Genomic DNA, 13,337 nt, shown 5'->3' with positions numbered 1-13,337 from the left:
CTGTGGTACATATCCGTGGGAACTTTCCATCTAATGTTCCTAAAGTGAGTAAAAGTCCCTTTTCTCAAGAGTGATGCTTTTTTAACATGGTTAAAAGTGAATAACCACCTTTAAAGGCGAGGGATGGGGAGTGGGATGTTTTCCTTAATGTATCAGCAAAACAGTGACATTCCTAAAAGGTGCATGTCAAAATAAAGGTAACCCTGCACAAGGTAATCCTTTGTTAGCGACTCACTCCAAGATTAAGTACATTTAGTTATGACATCAATGTACAACATACAACTTTACACTTGTAGCCAAAAATGTGCATTTTACATCATGACTTACCGAAAATTCATCAGCCCCTGACATCTTTCCTGAAAAACAAACATTTTGAAAAAACATTAATGGCGATATTAAGTAACTTTACAACATCCAGTCCCCCCCAAGTGCGTACATTCCTCCCTCTACGCACACCTTTTCTTTCGTAATGAACTTCCTTAAATAAAACACAGATCATGCAATTCCAAATACTAAAAAGTGCATGTCCCATTTCAAATAATGTAAAAAATAGACCAGATCAAAATTGGGCACAGATAATCTCTGACATTCATGGCAGTCTTCAGATACGAGAGCAGAGACCATGGAAGGGCCGAGTATTTGCCAATAAGATAAAATACATTGATTTGCTATTATGAAGTCGATTGGGTGGCATACATAGTTTCCATTATTTTAGTAGCAATCACCTTAAGTAGCTGGTTTATGTACACTATGGCACCACTAGTATCAAGGCCAGCAAATTACTGCCCACATTTATCTCGGACGACAACATTTTAACATGGCCAAGCAAAGTTATCAAGAAGGATGGAGACCAGAGGCTAAGCTATGATTTGAATTTAAGGTTTAAAGTGGACTTGTTGCCCCAGACTAAGCCAGAAGAGTATAGGCTCATGGGTAAATTCATCTTCCAGGAAAGGCAAACCTAGCTCAATTTGAGCAGCAGAATTAGCTGCCGAGATTGATAGATTCAAGAGGAGTTTAATGAATGTATTTCTCCTGAACCTGAAATAAAATGAAAGTAGGTGCTCCCAGATCTCCAAACTATATCTTGCGGTTGACTTGGCTTTAGATGAATATACCGTGAGCAGCATCTTCAAAGGATAGCATTTAAAAGCTGTTGCAAAGCAAAAAATATCAATAGACTGCGTCAAGTTGCAGATTAAAGGCAATGATTTTTGCCAGACTGGGATGGCATAAACGTTACACCCAGATTATAGGACTCGGTTAATTTACAATTTTGTTTCCATTAAGTAAAACAAAAAGGAATGGACCATCTACCTCGATAATTGTTCTGACATAGTTGCCAACTTCGAGACAGTTATTTCCAGATCAAAATTGTATACGTGTCAAGCAGCATCTGTAATGGGCAAAGTGTTCTCGCAATTTACACTGCATCACTGTAGTCCAGATTTGGAATAGCAAAATGGCCTAAATGTGTTGCATTAGCCTTTTTTCTCTCAATTTTTCCATAACTTTATTATGGAACAGAGTTTGGGCTAGTTCACAGCCCCGACGAACTCCCCATTCTAACAGGGACCAGGAAGAGCAATGCCTTCCCCTTGCCTGACTGCACGCCCTAGTATTAGAATGCATCTGGATGAGCAGATGAATTAGATCTTCTGGACAACTATATTCCCAAAGGCACTGCCGCAATTTCCATCTGTTGACTTTTTCTAGTCTTAACATCCATAAAATGTCCTTTTTTAGCCAAATAGAGTTGGCAGCAATGAGCTAGAAATCTTGGGCCTTTTCATTACACCCCAGTTTCTTCCGGAATCACAGCTGTAAAATCAGATAAAATACATACTCTCCATTCACACCTGGAGTCTAGCTTACAATATCCTGTCAAATAAACTGGGAATCCATGCGACAGACTGGTCTATATGAGCAGGCGGTGTCTCTAGGACCCTTTATAAAAATGTGATAGGACAGCTGCCATGATTCAGGGGGGTCAATTCAGTTCCAGAAAGGAAACCATATAGTTAACACAGGGGTCCAGACGTTCTAAATTCTACCGATATCCGGTCTGGGCCGAGTAGAATAGGGGTGAGCGAATGAGACAGAATGCGAACAAGCAACACAAACCGAGACAGTTAGGTGGGGGAAGAAAGTGAGGGACTCAGCAGCTGCCTCTGGCACTTGACCAATCTTCGAACTCCTGTACTGCACTCTCGGACCAGTCTGCTGCACTGCACAAGCTGAACACGTGGCTGCCACGGCACAAACAAAGCTCACTGCTGCACCTGCCCCATTCGAATCACTTTCTGACCATCTGTATATTCGTTGCTGATCTTCGCATCCAGTCTCCAGCATCTTCGCCGTCAAACCATCTCTGGTGGCCCTCATGATCTGAACTTCTTCGAATGTTACTTCGAACCACAACGAAATTCAGCTCGACACTGGCTCAACACCTGCTCCCCATTTGGAACAACATTACCGTCGCCTTCGTGGCTGAATCGAACCACATGAACAGCACTAGGAAGCCAAGTTCGGAGCTGTTGAAACATCGAGAAGCAGAAAGGTACTATTGACTGCCAACTGGCCCCCCATTTCCATTTATGGGCCCTAGAGATTGGTTAGGTCACCTTTAATCCCTTTTTCGCACAAGAACATATCCTTTTTAAGAACACTCTGGCTTTTGATTGGGTAATGAAATGTGGGTGGAAGGCTGCATCTTTTTATCTTTGCATATACTGTGTTCTTTCCACAGGGTTGGGGTTTTGTAGTGCATTCCTTTTAGATATTTTTGCATATGGTGGATGTACAGTATATTTGTTTTCAAAGAAACTTGATTTGACAATCGTTTATTTTGGACTGTTATACCCGTTATACTTTGCTATTTGCGTCACTATGAACCATATTCAAGCCCCTCGAGTGTAAAGCCTTTCCTCGGCCCACGTTTCCACAAAAGGCGAAGGAGGTATATCTTCAAACCGTGCCAGTTCTCATCTTTATGATTGGGATCACTGTTTTGTAGAAGTGCAAGGGTCGAGTAAGCGGTTTAGCCAGTACTTGTACTGCAGTCATTTCATCACAGTTTCCAAGACATAACTGAGTCAAAGACTCTGCGTTTGGGTAAAAGCCACTGAAGCCATCAACTGCTCATCATTCCGTGCAGTGGCAGTGCTTAATTATTTTTAGCTTTTAGCTGGTGCTAAAGTGCCACCTATGAGCCGAAAAGATTGCATTGGAGTACAGCTAGGGGGAGATGGTGTATGGAGGAAGGATACAAAGATTGCAGGTTGCGTTTGGTTATTTATCCACTGATTGACATAGCTATGCAAATCCCTATGGCCATTCCAACACATGTCATACCCCTTCCCCGCTCAAAGCACATCCTAGTGGCATCTCTGAGCAAGACTTAAACCCCCATCAACAAACTTTGCACTGCAAGTGCCTGACAGTATTATTTCAAAGCAATCAGTCAATGGCTTAATTGAAGGTGGGAACACACTACTGGTCTAACAAAAATGTCTCAAACTGGTCTGCCTACAGCCACTAGAATTAAAGCTGTATGCATGTCCTTCACTGAAGCTGTTCAACCAAGAACTTTCCTTGTGTCCCCAAAAAAATCAACGAGGTCAGAGATTATCTGAAGAAATTCCCTGACAAACGTCTGTGCCACACCTTCCTTAGCATCAGACTAAATCTTTTGAAGAAAAATGAGGTCAGTTGAGAAGGTGTCTCTGCATCAGACAAGTGCCGATACTGTAATACCTATCAGGTGGAATCAATTAGACACCTCTTGTTGGTGTGCAGGGGTACCCAAGCAGCAGGGGAAATCTATCTAATGAAATTCTTGGGTAACTCAACCACAGTCGAGGAAGAATGGTGGACACAATTGATGGGCGGGGCGAAAACAGAATGGGCAGTGGCTGTGGTTCTATTTTTCAAACAAATTGGACTTGTACAGGAGCATAAAATGGGCACTAGAGGCACTTGAGGACAATCACGGACGTTAAGCACAGCTGAGCCCTAAAAAAAATTTGGACACTAGGAGTAATGAAAGAGAAGTTTGATCTTTGACAAGTGGATTTTTGTAAAAATTGTATTACAATTAAATCAAAATAAAAAAAAAATCTGTTAAAACAAGCATTGGCAAGGCAAACCGTTTTAGACTGTGCATAGGTATTAAACAGGCATTTGCCAGGTACTGCCATTATATGCCCTTGTACTCACCATTTTGCAGCTGCCGCCATTAATGGCAAGCTAATACAATTACATCAGTGATTGGCAAATGCTTTTCCCATGCCTACACAAAAGCAAGAACCTTTGGCATTACCAATGCTGGTTTTCATTTCTATGTAGGGTGGGGTGTATCTGTGCCAAACAAAATGTGTGCACCAGCGGACCAGACACACTGGACAAAAGCATACAAATAAAAAATAAAAAGATCCTTGAACTGCCCTGCGGACTCCCGTTTGGCCCCATGGGTGTTTTGCCACTCCTCCCACGAAAAGGGGCACAGCTAGAATCCACTCGATACCCCATCCCGGCCTATCAAAACTCCTGCTCCCAGAAGCTCGGATGGCAAGGCTCAAAGTGAGTCGATTGGTGTTTTACCGCATAGAGCAAGGTTAACATGCACAGAGTCCACCTTAGGGTGTGCAGAGTTCAGTCCACGAGGGACTGAAGCCTGGGGGGAAAAGGTGGCAAACCGGGAGTTGGGCTCTGGTCTCATTCTGCAGTACCACAATATTACGATTTCTTCACGATGTACGGTTCATATATGCATGTGGGCAATTGTTATGTTCTAACCTATCATGAGTCTGTGGCCATTCCCTATGTACGTGAGAGGCTGAGTTTGGAATGTGTAGTGTGGTGTATTCCATTTGGAATGTGATGGTATGAGTGCCAAGGTTCTCCCTCTGTCAGTTGGAAAATGATCTGGGCAGAGGGGGACCGGTGGATGCTTCCCTCCCTTATGTACTTGTCCTACCTGTAACCTGTACTACGAACCCACTAAAGTCTCTTAACCTAACTTGGACTCCTGACTCATCAGTTCAACGCCTTCACCCACATCATAACACTGGCAACGAGGATTATTGTTTCCAAGGACAATGCATCAATAAAGGAAGAAAAGGAACATACAGGACACGCAGGACCTAAAGGACAACAGATGACAACAGCGGCATTGAGTGGCCAGCACGAAGAAGCAGGGACCTTGAAGCATCCACCAGCCCCCTGCCCCCGGCCCCCAAAGTAATCGCGCCCTTCGACTGTCTTATTGAGACAGGCTTATCTGTGCCTGCAAGGGCTGCACAGCTGTCATTTCGCATGAAATTGACTATGGGACTGAATTGGTAAACTATGATAGCGCGTAGGGGTCGGGGAAGTCACTGTATTATATGCGGGCCGACATTCTTGTATAGCAAAATACCAGAGCGGCTGCAAAAAGGTGATCGACACTGAATGGAGGAGAAAGGCACATACTGCGCAACTGGCGATGACGTTTTAGTACCTTCAACGTTGCCTCATTTAAATGTGTGCCACGTCTTGTATGGAGAGAGAGAGAGTCGTCTATCGCATCTGGCAGAAATCCCTGCCACCGTGTTACAGCTGACGGTTGGTCCGGAGAGCTCTGTCCGTGACCATTCCCTTCATCCGAGTGATGACGTTGCTGTCTTGGTGGAGGTATCGGCGATGCTGTTGGACATGGAAGGTTCGTGCTGGAGTTCCAGGAGCCGATGGCAACAAACGGCACCACGTCTCAGCAAACTAGTAGAGTGTTGAAAAAAAAGGACCTTTCAACGTGTGTGCTACGTGCCCCATTTCCGGGTCTGAAGGAGTTTGTAACGGCAAAGAACGAGGAGTCCGCAGAAAGGATTACTGCAGTTTGCCCTGAACTTCAGATGATAACAGTTGGATTGCTGTGAAGACTAAGAATAAAAGAATACACTTCAGATTTTATTTTTTGGTTTCATTTTGTCAATCCAAAATGAAACTGCAATATTTGGACCCACGGAGCCGGTTAAAGCGGACCAGTTAGTTTCTTTTGTACTTGGTACATATTCTGCCATTGTCGTTTCGGAAACATGAGGTACTGTGCTAACGCTTTCTTTGACAGGATATGGAAAGATTTATACGGCGGGACAGTATTACATCCAGTTTCACTTGAGAACGATATTGTGCTTGGTCTGATGTTTAAATTACCTGAAAGCAACATGTCATTAACTCGTGCATTTTTTTTAATAAGAAATGCAAAGGCCATTACATGCTTACATTTTTTTGGGAAAGATGCAGAGTATATATATATATATATATATTAAAGGAAGTATGTGGACAATGAATACATTACATCAATTTAGCAATGTGATGTATTAAAACATAGGTCACGTATATGCAGGCGTTGTGTTCCGATTGTTTCTTGTATGGCACCCAAGCTTTATTGTTGTGGGGAAGGTATTTCCTTTCGTTTGTGCCAAAGTTGTGGGCACGTTTGTTGCTCTATGGCGGTTATATGTATGGTGTTTCAGGATTGGTGCCAATAGTTCTTGGTGGGTGCCAATAAGGATCTGAACCATGGTTTAGGTGGTACAGTGCTACGAGTTTTGGTCTGGTATGCAAAGTGCATGGATGTTAGGAAAGATTTCGTAATTGTGGGTAATTTTCCTTCCACGTTGCAACCCCTAAACTTTTTGCTGTTGTTTTCACCATGATCTAGACTTTGCCAGAGAAGTGCAGCCTTCTGCCGCACTCCTCTGGGCTTTCGCTCCATTCTTACGGGGAAACGGACATGCCCTTAAGACAGTCAGTACCGGGAAACGCTGTTTTCCGTAGTTTCTTTATCATGTTGCGGCTTTCGTGCAACATGACACAAGAGGGCACTGTAAGCTAAGTTACTGCTCTCTTGGGTCTCTAGCCTTCTACAGGCCCTAGACACTCTTTTTGGATTGTAACTGATCAGTGCAAGTGATTCACGGACGGGAATGGTGGCAGCAATCGTTTGTGTTTTGAGCTCCTTTTGGCGGTTTAAGCACGTTTCTCGCGCTTAGCCCAAAATGGTGGCCTGACTCCCGAAATGGCCAGACCACGAGGCTCCTTTGTCCTGTCCGCTGACCGTCTTGCTCCCTTCACCTTCCCCAGGTCGAGCCGACCCGGGGCCTTCCTTATTTGGGCATGTACTTTCCCGCAAAACACAGATGCTTTCGCAGGCTTCTACAGGCCTTGTGTGTGCCTCCAGGATGTGGGCTGGGATGTCTGGTCCCAATACACATCCTGGGTGCCAGAAAGTCTAGGGTGGTGTGAATGCCTGGGACCACCGTGGTCCGTGATAGGTCCACTTATGGTGTGAGTGTTGATGAGCGGATCTCCCATTGGGTCCCCTCCGTTTTGGCGCAAAGGGAACCGTGGATAAGAGGGGGCTTGAAACGCCACTACCATGTCGATCTCCTGAGTTCTCACGAACGAAGGAATACAGGAGCCAAGTATCCTGCAACCACGAGGCTGAACCGAGGAATCGCTGGTGACCCGCTGAAGGACTGCTCCTCTGCACTGCTGTCGCCTTGTGAAACCCTTTTTACCTCTGATCGAACCAGAAGGCCTGTACTGGTACTTCGACCCTTGGAATAGCGGGGACAGCTATTCTCGGCATCTTCACCATCTCCTGCACGTAAGCCTTCGGAAGTGTCTCTGGGCCATCCAGCAGACTGACCAGCCTACACAGGAGTCTTGCTCTGTAACCGCCGCCAGGTTGTGTTGTATTTCTAGTCCTTGTCACTCTCACACGATTCGTACACTTGGTGTTCCCAGGTATGAAGTGAGTAGTGTACATTTGGCTGAGATACACACGGCCGCTCCGTTGCCCTGCTGTGGTAACAAACTGTGCGGGTTCACTTCGTTTGGGACATCTTTAACTCAACTCTGCTGCTGCAGAATCTACGTCCCCTGCTCTCCTGAACCTGCCAGCACTGAAACTGACGCGGAGAAGCCTGGGTCTGCTTGCATCGGGGACCGGTGAGTAGCATAGCTAGGAACTGGTCGCCCTCCTGCAGGAGCCCATAGCTTTTCCCCGCTGTGTCAAAACAGCACGCCTTTCCGTACTCGCGCTCTGCTTCTGCCCACAGTGGAGGCTGCGCTTGAGTCGCGGAACTTTGTTCTTCTTCATTTGTGCACCAAACTGAACTGCCTGATTCCCTCGAAGAGACTCCCCTTTTTGCCGTTGGCACCAGCGTGTGCAGGTACTTTTGAGCACAAGGCTCCACTCGTCGTAGGGCTTGGACTTCCTTTTAGTTAGGTGCCTCTGAAGGCGGACTGGGTCTAAGCATTACTTCGCACTGCCTGTTTTCCTTCCCTTTTAAGTGGACTACACATTTCGTGCAACTAACGCTTGAGACTTGTTTGTATTTGTATATATATTGTATTGGTATGGTATGTGTTGGTTTACTAGAGTTGGATTGTGATTTCTCGCTACGGTCATTGTTTTAAAGGCCTTGGAATAAATGTGTATATATTTTTAATATAACACCTGTTGGGAGTAGTTTGTAAGTGTCCTTGCTTTGTGTGCTCATTGCGGGCTTTCAGTCACCCTCACCCCTCTTGAGACCTAGTCTTGACCGCCACGATAGCTACCCTGATTGGTCTGGCTTGTCCAGAGGTTACCCTGTTCCAAGTAATTAGGTTGGCCTTCTGAACTTCTGCGCCGCCAGGACAGAGTTCAGAAATCCGTCTTAACAATGGACTTAAGGTTATTATGCCAATGTGGATGGCAATTGAGTGAACCTAAGGTTATTGTGCCATTGTGGCTCATGGCTAGTTGGTATGCAACCAAAAAGAAATGTCAAGTTACGAGTACAAGTTGTGCACTAACTCAATCTTTTATCCACAGACTCATCAACAAAGACTCTGCAGGCAAGGATATATTGTGGGACTTTGATGTTATTTTTGCTGAATTCGCCTAGATGTGTTTCAGTGGATATGATGTGTGCGAGATTGAAAGTACTTTGAATTTTGGGACCCATTGCATTTCTTGAATATGCTCATGTTTTACACAAGTATAACAAAACTTTCCCCACAGGTATTTCAAACAAATGAACTCTGCAAGCATGATTTATGGGACTAGCTATGGTGAGGTTATGTAAAACGTTTTATATTCTAAGCTGAATTTGTTCATTTATTAGTTTAAGGGAAACTGTGTGCGTTATTAAATGGAAACCACCTGTGTGATTGTGGTTGTGTGGACGTCTGGTTGTGAGAGCATGATTTGATTAATAACTATCATTGAGTTAGGCATTTAACCTCAAGGGTGCCAATGTTATGTGCATTTAAGTGTTCAGATAGTAAACCTGCAGTGGATTTATGGTTAGTATGCTCAGTGGTGAGCATTGGTTGTCTGAGGTTTATGCTAGGTCACGGACCTGGTATTGTGTTGGTACATTGTTTGTGTCAATTTTTTGGCAAGTAAATTTTGACCTTTTGGTTAGGATATCAATTTTGGTGATCTATGTCACCGACTTTGTTGGTGCCCAGCAGTATGCGTTACGTTGAGGCTCTTTGTGTCTCAATAGGTGTTGCTTTAGGCAGATAGAGGGTTTAACCCTGTGGTTTCTCATAGAAACTTTGAGGATGGTGGAGGTTGATACAGGGTTAATGAAGTGATGCAGGTGGTCAGGATTATTCATATGACTGTGGGCCGGTCCCTTGTAGACGAGTTCCAGAATAGGTGCCATTATGGAGTGTTTTAGGTAGTGTATTAGCCATTCTTAGCTAAATTTATGGTATTGGTAGGGAATAGCATTTTGCTTTCTGTGGTTCGCAGGATGGACTTTGGAAGAATAGTTTTTGAGATTTATGTGTTCATTTACTTCTTCCCCTGCTCTTCTCTTCTCTTTTATTGAGTGGTTATGAAAGGGGAGGGGGGGAGATGTGTATGTTCTAACCTATCCCGAGTCTGTGGCCATTCCCTATGTATGTGCGAGGATGAGTTTGGAATGTGTGGTGTGTTCCATTTGGAATGCGACGGTATGAGTGCCAAGGTTCTCCCTGTCAGTTAGAAAAGGATCTGAGCAGAGGGGGACCGGTGGATGCTTCCCTCCCTTATGTACTTGTCCTACCTGTAACCTTATTACCTGTAACCTGTACTACGAACCCACTAAAGTCTCTTAACCTAACTTGGACTCCCGACTCATCATTTCAACGCCTTCACCCACATCATAACAGTAATCCAGCACTTTAACTACAAAGATCTTCATATGTTACAGCGATCATATAACAGATTGAAATTTTAAATTAAAGAAATAGATACTTGAAGACAGTTATTTGGTGCCTGCTCTTCTTGAGATATGAGAGGTGCCAATAGGCAGGAAAGTGGGAGGAAAACACTGACGAGTGCGAGAGGCTATCCCCGATTACTTCTAGCTAATGCAATTAAGGGAAACAAAAATCATTGAAACATCTTGTCTTAACAGGGCTCAAAATGTGCACTTACCACAAGCCATTGGCTAGTGATACTTCGACTGGTAGGGGTGCGGCAGTAGGTTTCGAATTGAGCTAGCGAGTGACCTTATGGCTGGCTAGCAGCTTGCTACTTGCAATTGTTACCCCTGGTCTTTGTATACTCGATTCCCCATGAATGTGGAGGAGAATTTCCACTATGATGACAAACAAGGGATCAGAGAAAAAGGTAGCAGTCAGATGCGGTAGAGCAAGCAGACTTCAAGAGCAGGGTGCAACACCATCACTCTTCCCCCCATTATAGGAATACCATAAACACCACACAATCCATGTTAACATGAACTTCAAAGTACACACCAGGGATCGGCATAAAGATTAGATGGACAGGTGATTAAAGCAACTCCTGGGTAGCAGGCATTATCCAGCTAACCGGAGCAATTCTATCTGAACGGGGATCTAGTTCATAGCAAGCTGCACATGTAAACTTTTACATGAGATTCAAACCATATTTTTTTTCAATAAGATTACCCTTTTTACTTTACAGGTCTTCGGACATGTTCCAATTCAGTTACACATTTCCTTACTGCTAGAGTGAATGTAGAAGTACGTTTGTATGGCACTCGGAGTGAATAGATGTTGGTTTCAAGCTTACCAGGCTCTACTAAGGTAGAACTAGGAGATGGCTCCCAGCAATTTCGAACCCTGTATGTGGAGGCATCGAGACAGGAGAATGCACCAACTAGTAGAGGGGCAACGCCCTTAAACAGCCCATGCATATGTGGCCGAGTCTTCAACATCCTCCCTTCTGAGAAAACACCCAGATGGTACAATCATTCAAGACAAGTTTTATGAAGCTTTCAAGCAAGTGGTGAGAATACTCAACAGATAAGGTAAACACAATACAGCAACGCTTTAAGTAATACACATTAAAGGCAAGGAGTGGGACACCTTTGACCAAATTCAAGAAACTGCCCATAACTTCAGACACAACATTGCGACTGCTATCAGGGACACGATCCTGGGGCATTGCAGAAAATTAAGACAAGAAGGTAAGTGACACCAATTGCCTGACACTTGATATAACAAGTTCTAAATAAAGGAACATTGGGCACCACGCCAGAAAGTGAAAAAGCAGCAAAGTCAAATTGGTGGCATACAGAAGAGAGCATATGATATGGCATTTGTAATGTGCCTATACACAGGTGTTTCAAGGCGCGACGAGGCAAGGAAGGGGGTAACGATCTTACTAGGCCAAGTAACATTGAGATTGCACAAGTGCTGAGGGAAAGTGCCAAGGGAAAGGGGAGGAGGCAGTGCTGTACATGGGATCAAAATAACAAGAAGTGCGGCCAGCAGGTGGCAGGTGCAAGGGTAAGTGCAGACAGCAGGTGTCCAAAAGTGCAGGTAGGGGGACTGTAGGGTTACTGATAAGTGCAAGGGTTGCTGGGAGGCACTGCAGGAATGCAATTGGGCAAGCAGGGACCTGGGCCCGAAATCAGAGGGTAGCCAAGTGACCAGTGCAGTATCAGACAGGAATCAGCAGGGGAGAGGAAGAGAGAAGGTAAAAGCAGAGAGGAAGGTCTTTAGGTGCTTCCGGAAACCGGAGATAGTTTCAGAGAGGCAGGGAGGCTGTTCCAGAAGGAGACCCCAGCCGAAGAAAGATCTACCACCATGGACTGCTCTGATCAGTCTGAAATTGCCAAGGAATCGCCTTGTCGAGACACACCCCCCGCCCGGCCCACCCCAGCCCACCCCCCCTCTGTTCAAAAGAGGACAGTTTTCTGTCTTTTCACCCTCAGTCCAGCAAACGTCTGGTGCTCTGAGGATGCAAGACACCACCGGGCAGGTCGTCACAGGGCTGCTCATGTAGATAAGGAGATTGTCTGCATAGCGTGAGACCTGGTCCTCTCCCCCCTCCCAATAGCCACGTGAAACCTGTCCATTCATCGGTTATCCTGAGTCCGATTGCTGGCGGCTCTATGGCCAGTGTGAAAAGCAGGGGGGAGGGGCCCCGCAACCCTGCCTTGACCCAGCCCCAGTGCGAAAGCCCTGGAGGACACCCCATTTACCCATACCAATGCCTCCAGAGAGTCATACATCAGTCTGCCCAAATTCCATATGCTCCATTATGTCCAACAAGGCACCCATCCCATCGAATGCCTACTCAAAATCTAGGGCCAGGAGCACTAGTGGGTCTGGTCTCGCTGAGGCATGATCAATGGCAAGTTGCACCCTGCGCAAGTTCATTCAAGTGGATGTGGATGGCATAAATCCACATTGGTATGGTACACAAGGGAATCTATACTCCTAGTAATCCATTGGCTAGAACCCACGCCAGGGACTTAGTCTCCCCATTGATTAGCAATATTGGCCTATAGGAGGCACAGAGTTCTGGTAGTTTCCCAGAGTTTGGGGTTCACCACCAAACATGCCTTCCTAAGGTCCAAAAGGGAATTGCCCTTTCTTTCAGCTTTGTAGGAACATGCAGTGTGTATGTGGCCCGTCACTGGTTCACCCAATCTTTTCCAGGTTTCCACTGGAAAGCTGTTGGGTCCCAAGGTTTTGCCAGTTGGAGTAGCCTCTCCTCTCCTCTCCTCTCCTCTCCTCTCGTGCAAGCCCCCGCTGCTCTCTCTTACGGGAAGTAGAGATCCTCGTAAAAGGATGCAAATGCCTCTGCGATCTCAGAGTCCTGCGTCAGTAACTCCTCCCCAATCTCCTGCATGACCCATACGTACCCCTTGTTACAGTCTTGCTTTTCCAGGCAGACTAAGGTAGTCCCAGCATTGTCGCCCATTTCGTGTATTTGGCTATGTACTGTCCAGAGGGCTGTCCTCGCGTTATCTAGTGCCACGTTCCTTAGGACCTCTTGCACAGGGCCTAGGGCCTCTTTGTGAGGCCCGGGACCC

At 45.5% G+C, this 13,337-nt stretch overlaps 1 protein-coding gene across 1 annotated transcript in view; it reads right to left on the bottom strand.

Moving 5' to 3' along the window:
* The window catches only part of LOC138526850 (uncharacterized), a 210,510-nt gene that overhangs the window by 176,917 nt on the left and 20,256 nt on the right, over window positions 1-13,337 (bottom strand). The window contains exon 2 of the mRNA XM_069637594.1: window positions 328-356. The gene's annotated coding sequence lies outside the window, so the exon portion shown is untranslated. The remainder of the gene's footprint in view (window positions 1-327; window positions 357-13,337) is intronic.

This window comes from Ambystoma mexicanum, chromosome 14 (assembly GCF_040938575.1).
Source record: "Ambystoma mexicanum isolate Mex_15411 chromosome 14, UKY_AmexF1_1, whole genome shotgun sequence".
NCBI lineage: Eukaryota > Metazoa > Chordata > Amphibia > Caudata > Ambystomatidae > Ambystoma > Ambystoma mexicanum.
This window is presented reverse-complemented; position numbering and strand designations above follow the sequence as displayed.